The sequence below is a fragment of the Myotis myotis genome, unplaced genomic scaffold (assembly GCF_014108235.1).
Source record: "Myotis myotis isolate mMyoMyo1 unplaced genomic scaffold, mMyoMyo1.p scaffold_m19_p_3, whole genome shotgun sequence".
NCBI lineage: Eukaryota > Metazoa > Chordata > Mammalia > Chiroptera > Vespertilionidae > Myotis > Myotis myotis.
In genome coordinates this window covers 205,110,418-205,119,447 of record NW_023416335.1, presented here as the reverse complement: position 1 = coordinate 205,119,447, position 9,030 = coordinate 205,110,418, and positions in this window count along the sequence as shown.

Sequence of the window (9,030 nt, the reverse complement as noted above, 5' to 3'; positions counted from 1 at the left end):
GGCTTGAGCAGGGGCCCCCAAGATGGGCGTGGGGCGGGCTCCCCTGAAGCTGTGTGCAATGCTTGGTGCATCTTCTACCAGTGGGATCTGTATCTTTCATCAGATTTTCGACATGTCCATGGAGTCATTGCTGTGGATAATAGTTACTTATCGAGTGCCGACGCTGAGCCAGTACAGTGCTAGGTGTTTAATATGCCATTTCTCATTTAATCCTCGGTAGACAGTATACCTAGACTGGAAGAGTGGTCTAGCTCAGGGCCTCTGAGCTTCATTGTCTGGGATCAAATCCTAGCTCCATTGCTTCCCAGCTGTGTGACTTTGGGCAAGTTACTTAACCACTCTGTGCCTCGACTTCCTCAGATCTAAATCAGATGACAGAAATATGTGCTTCATGGGGTTGCTGGAGGAGTAGATATCAGCACAGAGCATGGACCCATGCCTGTCACTAAGTAGATGAGGAACAGAGGCTCAGAGATGTCAAGGAACTTGTCTGGGGCCAACCAGCCGGGAGACAGCCCAGATTGTAACCCAGGTGGTCTGGCATTGGAGCCCTGCCATGTAACAGATATGCTCAGTGCCTGTTCTTGAAAGGACCCTGACCTCCCCCAGGCCTGCCCTGATTCTGACACACAGGACTTTAGATTTGATTGGCAAGGGAGGGAGCTGGCCTGGCTGGTCTCCAAGGTTTCTTGCCATTTCTGATGATGGAGCCTTCTCTGTGTGAGCCCCTAGTTTGGGGGCTGATGACCTAGCAGGCTGGAGGAACCTGGGGGAGGCTGGGGGATGAGCGAGAATGAGAGGGGAGGAGACGAGAGAAAATTAGAGAGAATGAGGGGAAGAGAGAATCGAGAGAGGGAGAGATAGAATAAGGGAGAGAATGAGGGAGAGAGAAAATTAGGGAGAGCAAGAGAGAATGAGAAGAAGAGAGAATAAAAGAATGAGAGAGAATAAGAGAGAATGACGGGAGAGAGAGAGAGAGAGAGAGAGAGAATGCGGGAGCCCGCTCCAGCAGGTGAGTGCACCTGAGCACGTGGTATCCTGTTTCCACCCACGACGTGCAGCTCCCAGGGCTCCCTGCACAGCCTCGCAGGCGGTGCCCCCGCAGGCTTCACTCCTGGTGCCATGTGACACTGCCAGGTGGCAGGTGGCAGGTGTGTGGGAGGGAGGAGGGGATGAGCTCCCCGCTGACAGCTTTCCCTCGGGGGCAGGGAGCTCCCCCGGCTGCAGCCCTAGCCTCACGTGGCTCTTCACAGACTAGAAACTGGAGATGTGCCTCGCTGGCTGCTTCCTGGCTTAGTGTGACCTGGGCAAGCCTCTTCACTTCTCAGGGCCTGACTTTGCCCATTCATAAAATGGGACAACTGTCCCTACCCACTGGGCTGTGACAAGAGACAGGAGATAGGGCATGTATGCAAAACACCAGCCCCCAGGAGACTCAACACGGCCCCTTCCTTCCCACCTGTCCCCTTGGGAGGAAGAGAGGGACTCCTGGTCTGAGACAGAAGTGGCACCCGTGGGCATCTGCTCGTAGGGGCAGGAGTTTAGCGGAGGTGATGGGTGGAGGCCGGCGTCGGCTGGCGTGGCCTGTGTGGGTGAAGAAGCCGCAGGGTTTGACATTAGGAAAATGGCTCAGGACGCTTTGCTCTGTGACCTTGCAGAGCCAAGGGCAGGAGCCTCCGCTGCCTCCAGTCCTCGGTCTCCCCTTTGCACAACTGCGTCTCTGAGAACTCCGCCAGCTTTACCACCCGTGGGCTGGGTGGGTACCTCGAGGCCTACAGGGCTGGGATCTACCGGGCAAGACCAGGGGTGAGAGAGTGGCTGTGGGGGGGAAACTTCTCCTACCCTGCATGTTTGTTCATGTGCTCACTCCTCCAACAAATGCCTCTTGTGCACCTACTATGCGCCAGGTTCTAGGTGCTGGAGGCAGAGCAATGCTCAAGGCCGTACCCTAGGAAGCTGATATTTGGGGAGGGGGTAGTCAGGCTCCATGTAGCAGGTAGTAACGAGCGTGTGAGGGAAATGAAGCAGAAGGAAGAGGTGTGGAGTGGCCAGTGCTCTTTAGGGAGAGAGTCGGAGAAGGCCCCTTGGAGGGCAGAGTGGGGGGGTGGGGGCAATGGCTTTTGAGCAGGAGCCTGAGAGAAGTCAGGTGGGGCCCCGTGGGCATCGGGGGCAAGTGCATTCTGGGAGAGGGCATGGCCAATGAAAAGCCCCAAGGCCGTCGCCGCTGGGCATGCTCAGTAAGCCAGCCAGAGGGTCCTGGGCGGGAGTGCATTGAGGGTCACTGGGGGAGGGGACATGGGAGAGCGGAGGGGGTCAGAGAAGGAAAGGCAGAGTTGATGTGGATGCTGGTTAGGGATCCTGGGCTCAGGGAGCTAGGGAGGAGGCCCCAAGCCCAGCCTTGCCTTGCTAGACTTAGCAGATGGACAAGAACACGCTCTGGGCACTCTGGGCTCGGCCTGAGAGCCGTAAAGCAATAGGAGGCCATCTGGTCCAGCCCCGTCTGTTCACACAAGCCCACACTGCAGATGAGGAAACTGAGGCTCAGAGAGAAGCGACTCCCTCCGGGACACCGGCCCCATGCGTGCCTGCATCCCGAGGCCCGGTCTCCCCACTTTCACAAACTACGGCCCACTTTCAGAATGATGTTTCTGAAAATGAGTCTCAGTGAAGACAGCTAAAAAAGCCTGGTTTGGGATGCTTTTAGCTGCTGTGAGCCAGATAAAAGGTTCTGTTGCTGCGACAATGCTCTCCTTGTGTATGCTGCGAGCATCCATCCGTTTCAGAAATTACCCGACCTCGCTAACTAGAAATGACGGGTGCTTTTTGAATTTGAGATGCAGAGGGGGTTTTTTTGGAGTTGTTGATGGTGGTTTACTCATTTCAGACGCTTTTCCTTCCCTGAGTGAAATATCCTGCATTTCAAGGAGGCAGGGATGTTTCTTTTTCATCTCTGCAGCCCTGGCAGAGTAGCTACCCCACCAGCATTTACTGAATAGAGGCTGTTCCTAAGTGGCAGCTCCAGAATCTACAGTTGTGTGATTATGTTCACATGTAGGTGGGTGGGCATATAGTGGATTTGTTAAACGAATAAAATAACAAACTGACAAACAATAGAACAAATGAATGAATTTGGGTAAAAAAAAAAGCATGTTTTCAAGTTCCATGTAGGCAGGACCCACCAGTTTGAGACTTCTGTAGTCGGTAAGGAGGAGGAGAACTTTTAGGGGAGGATCACAAGGGAGGAAATAGCCAGAAGGTTGATAGAAAGAAATTAAAAAAAAAAAATTCCAAACCTGGGTTCCTTCCTTCAGAGATAAGAGCTAGTCACACCAATACCAGAAGGGACCTGTATTAGTCAGTTTTCAGCAGGTTATGCTGCATAACAAGTAACCCCAAATCTCAATTTCTTTCAGCAATGACTCACACTTGTAAGTACATAAAACACAGCTTATTCTTGTATTATTATTCATTAATTACTGTATTATTTACTTGTATTACAACTGCAAACCTACTTTTGCTCACTCCTGTATTTCTCACTCGCGTTGCACGTCTGGGGCAGGGGCCCAGATGCTGTGGCTGTGGTCCAGGCTGTGATCAGGGTCACGTTGGCTCGACATGCCTCTCCTTCCACGACCCAGGATAAGCAGGCAGCTCTTATCTGGGATGTTATGTTCTCAGAGCAGGGTCAGGCGGCGTGCAAGAGGGATGAGGGAAACGTGCAATGCCTCATAAGCCTCCACTGGAAAATATCATGCTGTCACTTAGGCCCACATTTGGGGGAATATGTCAAGTCACGTGGCTAAGCTGGGCAGGGCTGGTGATAAGTGTTTGCTAAGAAAACAGTATAATTTATTACTGGGATGTAGGGAACCGGGGGTCCTGTGGGTTTTAAGCTGTTCTCAGAAGCACTCCCCACCCGCCCGTGAGGTACAAGTGAACAGGCTCCAAGACCTCCACCTTCAGCAACAACACCTCCACTAACCTGTCAGGTTGCCACATACAGTTTTATTTGAAAGCTGCTTTAAAAACGTGGGAGGCCCTAGCCCGTTTGGTTCAGTGGTTGGAGCATCGGCCTGAGGACTGAAGGGTCGCAGACTCGATCCCCGGCCCCGGTGGGGCACGTGCAGAAGACAGCCGATCAATGACGTGTCTCTCTCACGTCGATGTTTCTCTCTCTTTCTGTCTCTCCCCCTTCCTTCCACTCTCTCTAAAATCAATGGGAAAAACATCCTCGGATGAGGATTAACAAAAAAATAAAAAGGGGGCGGGGGAGACTTTAAACAAAACTACTGGCCTAAGACAAGTCCCCCGTGTCACAAAGAGGGAGACTGACACCTCCAAGGAGACAGGGGCGAAGCTGGCCAGGGAGTGGCAGAGCCAGGACACACTCAGCAAGGTCAGTGTGTGTGTTCGTATATTCATTCAACAAACACTTGCCACCCAAGAACTCCGGACCAAACTTGGGCCGTCACAGCATCCTTCTTCATTCTGTCCGTACCTTGACAACTTACTTGGTGCCTAACTCACTCCTTCATTCAACAAATATTTTCCGAGGGCCTACTGTACGCGAGGCTATGGAACAGGCCCTGGGGACATAGCACCGAGCAGCACCTGGGTATTGGGTTGATGTCCGTCTGTCCTGCCGGATGATGAGCTCTGTCGGGGCTGCCTCTCATTGGGGGCTGAGCTGGGCTCGCCGCTGTCTTCCCCACTCCAGAGAGCTCCAGAGACATAACCCAGGAAACTACCTCAGGGGGGTGGGGGCAGGTCCCGTCTCTCCCAGGGAGTAGGACCCGATGGCCAGGAGCTGTCTTGAAATTGGGGTCCTGGGAGATTTCCCCCCAATTCCTTTCATTGTGGCAAAATGCACGGCATAAAATTTATCATTTTCATCGCTGTTAGGTGTACAGCTCAGGGGCATTAAGTACCTTCATATCACTGTGTAACCCTCAGCACCCCATCCATCCCCAGAACTCTTTTCATCTTCCCAAACGGGACAGCCACACCCACTAAACCAGCGGTTCTCAACCTGTGGGTCGCGACCCCTTTGGGGGTCGAACGACCCTTTCACGGGGGTCGCCTAAGACCATCGGAAAACACATATATAATTACATATTGTTTTTGTGATTCATCACTACGCTTTAGTTATGTTCAATTTGTAACAATGAAAATACATCCTGCCTATCAGATATTTACATGACGATTCATAACAGTAGCAAATTGCAGTGATGAAGTAGCAACGAAAATAATTTTATGGTTGGGGGTCACCACCACATGAGGAACCGTATTAAAGGGTCGCGGCATTAGGCAGGTTGAGAACCACTGCCCTAAACAATAGCTCCCCACCCCTCCCCTCTCTGCCCCTGGAACCACCCTTCTACTTTCTGTCTGTGAACTTGCCTACTCCAGGTGCCTCATACAAGTGGACTCATTCAGCATTTATGTGTGTGTGTGTGTGTGTGTGTGTGATGGCTCATTTCACTTAGCGTAATGTCCTCAAGATTCATCCATGCGGTAGCATGTGTCCAAATTCCTTCCTTGTTAAGGCTGAGTGGATCTGCCAGCTACCACGTTTTGTGGACACACAGCAGCCACGAAGGGGTTCCCATGGCAAGGACTGGGGCTTCCAGAGACGACTGGTGAGGGCGCCGCCCTGCGAGGGACCCGCCTTGGGACTGGACCCTCAGCCCCAGCCCAGCCCGCAGGGGCCTGTGGCCCCGGCTGACACCCTGACCTCCCCCACAGGAGCACCCCTGAGCCAGAACCACCAGCTCAGCTGCGCCTGGTTCCTGACGCGCCGAGACTGTGTGAGATGATGGATGCCGGTGGTTCTGAGCTGCTCTGTTTTGAGGCCATTTGTTAGGCAGCAATGGATGCCGATGTAATCACCACCTTATCCTGCCAACTTTGGCTGCCGTTGGCCGTTGGCTGCTTCTCAAAGTCCGATCCATCTTCACAGAGTGAGGATCCGCCCTCGCGGTGGCTTTTGGGGAGGGATGTCATCGGATGCAGATTAACAGGCGGGGGAGTTGGGAGTTGGGAGTTGACGTCGCGTCTCGGGGATGAAAGGGCTGCTGGGACAAAGGGGGAGCCGTGAGAATGAGGGGAAGTGGAGGGAACCCAGACTGGGGTGTGAAGACCTGGGCTGGAGTCAGGCCTCCAGTGCTTGCTGGCCACATGACCCTCAGGGGTGACTGGTCTCCCAGGCCTCAGGTCCATGTCTGACTCTAATAGACTTGGCTGACAGCTCCCTTGTGAGCGTCACAGTCTGTTCAACAGCAGCTAAGGATCTTTTAAATTGCAAATCCGATGTCATCTGGTGCTTAACACCTCTCAGCGCCTTGCAGGGCCTGGATAGAGGCGCACAGCAGGCTGGACTGCACCTCCCCCTGCGTGTCCTGGCCTGGCCCCGCTCACCAGACCCCCCTCACCTTGTTCCCTTCCTCCCCCAGCCTGATGTCCCTCCTGCCCGTAGGTTTCCTGAAGGTGCCTTGTTCCATCTGGCGGTGGCCCTGGGGGTGGGGGGGGGGGGCGGGAAGGGGCTGCTGGCTGAGCATAGGCAGTACCTGCGGAGTTTTCTATAAACCTGTTGCCTGAGGGCCCCCGCCCCCCCCCTGCCCCCAGGTTCTAACCTGCTTGGAATTGGGATAATTAGTTGTCCCCAGGGATAGTGCCCGGCCAGGGGGCAGCCTGGGGCCAGGCTGAGCCGTTCCTAACCTGGACACTGGAGACTCTCACTGCCCAGGACCGAGTGAGCAATGAGAAAGCCCCGAGGCTCCGCCCTGCCGGACACTGTGGTAGGACTTCCCTTGATTAGCCCATGTACTCCCCGGAGGACGGTGCTGTTACCACCCGTCCACAGATGGGCCACCAGCACGGAGCTGCCCCGCGCTCAGTTCCCAAGCACCTGGGGCAGAGCCAGGATTGTAGCCGCAGGGGGTCTGGCTCCAGCGTCCAGTGCTGGGCCACTGGCTATGCCACTGACCGTGAGCAGGGACCCATGACTGTCCTTATCCTAATGGCCGCTTTCCCATCTGCAGGGGGCCGGTGGGGGCGGGGCGGCTGCCCACCTGGCGTCTCTGTCCGTCTGTCCGTCCATTGCCCCCCAGGGATGTGCCCTGAGCCTCCAGCAGGCAGATTGGATGGGTCTGGTGCCCATTCTGGGTTGGGCCTCTTAGACCCTGAAAGCCTCCCTCAGTGACAGAGCCCACTATCAGCCTTAGGAAGAGGCTGGTTGCTATGGAAACCAAGGGACTCTCCAGCCAAGCCCCACCAGCCACCCCCCACCCCCCCGCAGGCTTCAAGGAAACCTCTTCAGGGCTCCCTGTGGGGCTCTGCTGGGCAGCAGCCAAGGGGGCTCTAGCTAATTGGGCCCCCTGTCTGGCCTGGATGTCAGGTTAACTCCCAGCACACAGCAGCCACCTGTGCCAGCCCCCCTCTCCCCCCCTCCCCACATCCTCCCCCTCCCCTGTCCCCTTGCACCTACACAGGTGCTGCTGCCAGCCCTCCGTGGGAAGGTGCGTTGGCAGGGAGGTCTGCGGATGATTGACGTGTGGGGTTGAGTCTTTAATTAAAATGTGCATCGTGTGCCAGTCAGAAAAGAAAGTTCACCTGGAAGCCAGGGCGTTATCCTCGGCATCCCTGCAAGGGCTCTTCCAGGGGCTGGGGTGACCTAACAGCTGGGGCTGCACCGGCCGCCCCCCCGAGCCTGCCCTGTGTCTGATCGTGTGGGGGCCGTGTGCAGACCCGGCCGCTGGGCCCGCACCGACAGCGCCGAGCTGACCCCTAACGAGCATCGGAGCTGTGGTTCCCAGCCCTGGCCCGTCAGAATCATCAGGGCAGCTGTTCAAAAACACCCATGCCTGGGCCTCACCCTGTGCGATTCAGTGGAGTCTGGGAGAGCGGCACCGGGCCAGGGCGCTTGGTAAGGATCCGCCAGAGTGCGGCCGGGGCGAGAGCAAGCCCAGCCGCCTCTTCACACCGAGGGGGAAACTGAGGCTCCAACGGGAGGCGGGTCCTGCCCAGGCCTCCCTGTGGTAAGGGGCGCTGAGGCCAGCGAAAGGGGACGTGGATCTTCTCACACCCAGGGCTGTGACGGTGGGGGCTGGGGAGCAGCTGCCTCGGAAAAGGGCGGTGGGTGGTGCTGGGGAGACCTGGAGCCCGAGGGGAAAGGGGCAGCTGTCCCACCCAGGGGCTTGGGGTGCAGTGGGAGGGGGTGGCAAACCTCGCTCTACCTTTTAGAAGCATGTGGAGGAGGGTGAGGCCTTTCCAGCAGCAGCAGCGTCACCTGGGAGCGGGTTAGGAAGCATCTCAGGCCACTCCAGACCCACTGACTCAGGCTCTGCATTTTAACAAGACCCCGGCGATGCGGGCGCATGCTCACATTTGGGGAGCCCTGAGGGAATGGATCCCGCGTGGGCACTATGACACTTGAGTTCTAGCTGTGTGGCCCGAGGAAGGCTCCACGATGCCTCCATCTGTTGTGCCTGAACCTGCAGATGTCACCGCTGAAGGGACCAGGGACGGGGAGCCAATGGACCAAGTGCCCCCAGCAAAAGAGTGTTCGAGCCGCTGGACACAGAGCGAGGTTTCAGTCCAGTGCCTTTCCCTCCGCTGCGCTGCCTCCCTGCGGCGCCGGGGGCCGGGGTGCTGCAGATATAGCGAGCTCTCCGAGGGCCTCCAAGTTCTTCTGTTGTTATGTCATTTTGTTCAAGAAGATTCATTGCTAGAAATCGCCTCTCCCATCTGTGAAACTGGGGACTTGGTCTCAGTCCCATGTCTTCGTGTTCTAAAAAAATAACGAATCTATCAAAACAAAGTTGGTGCCAAGGAAGAGAAGTCATTTGAACTGGAGGGGAAAGAATGATGTGTCTACCTTCCTCCTCCTCCTCACTTGTTCTTGGCAGAGTGTTGTGCATGCCTGCGCCTGCCATGCCTGTGCATGTGTGTGCGTGTGTGCAAGGGTGTGTCTTGCAAGCATGCATGGTGTGTGTGCATGTTTGCGAGGGTGTATCTGTGCTGCATGTGCAT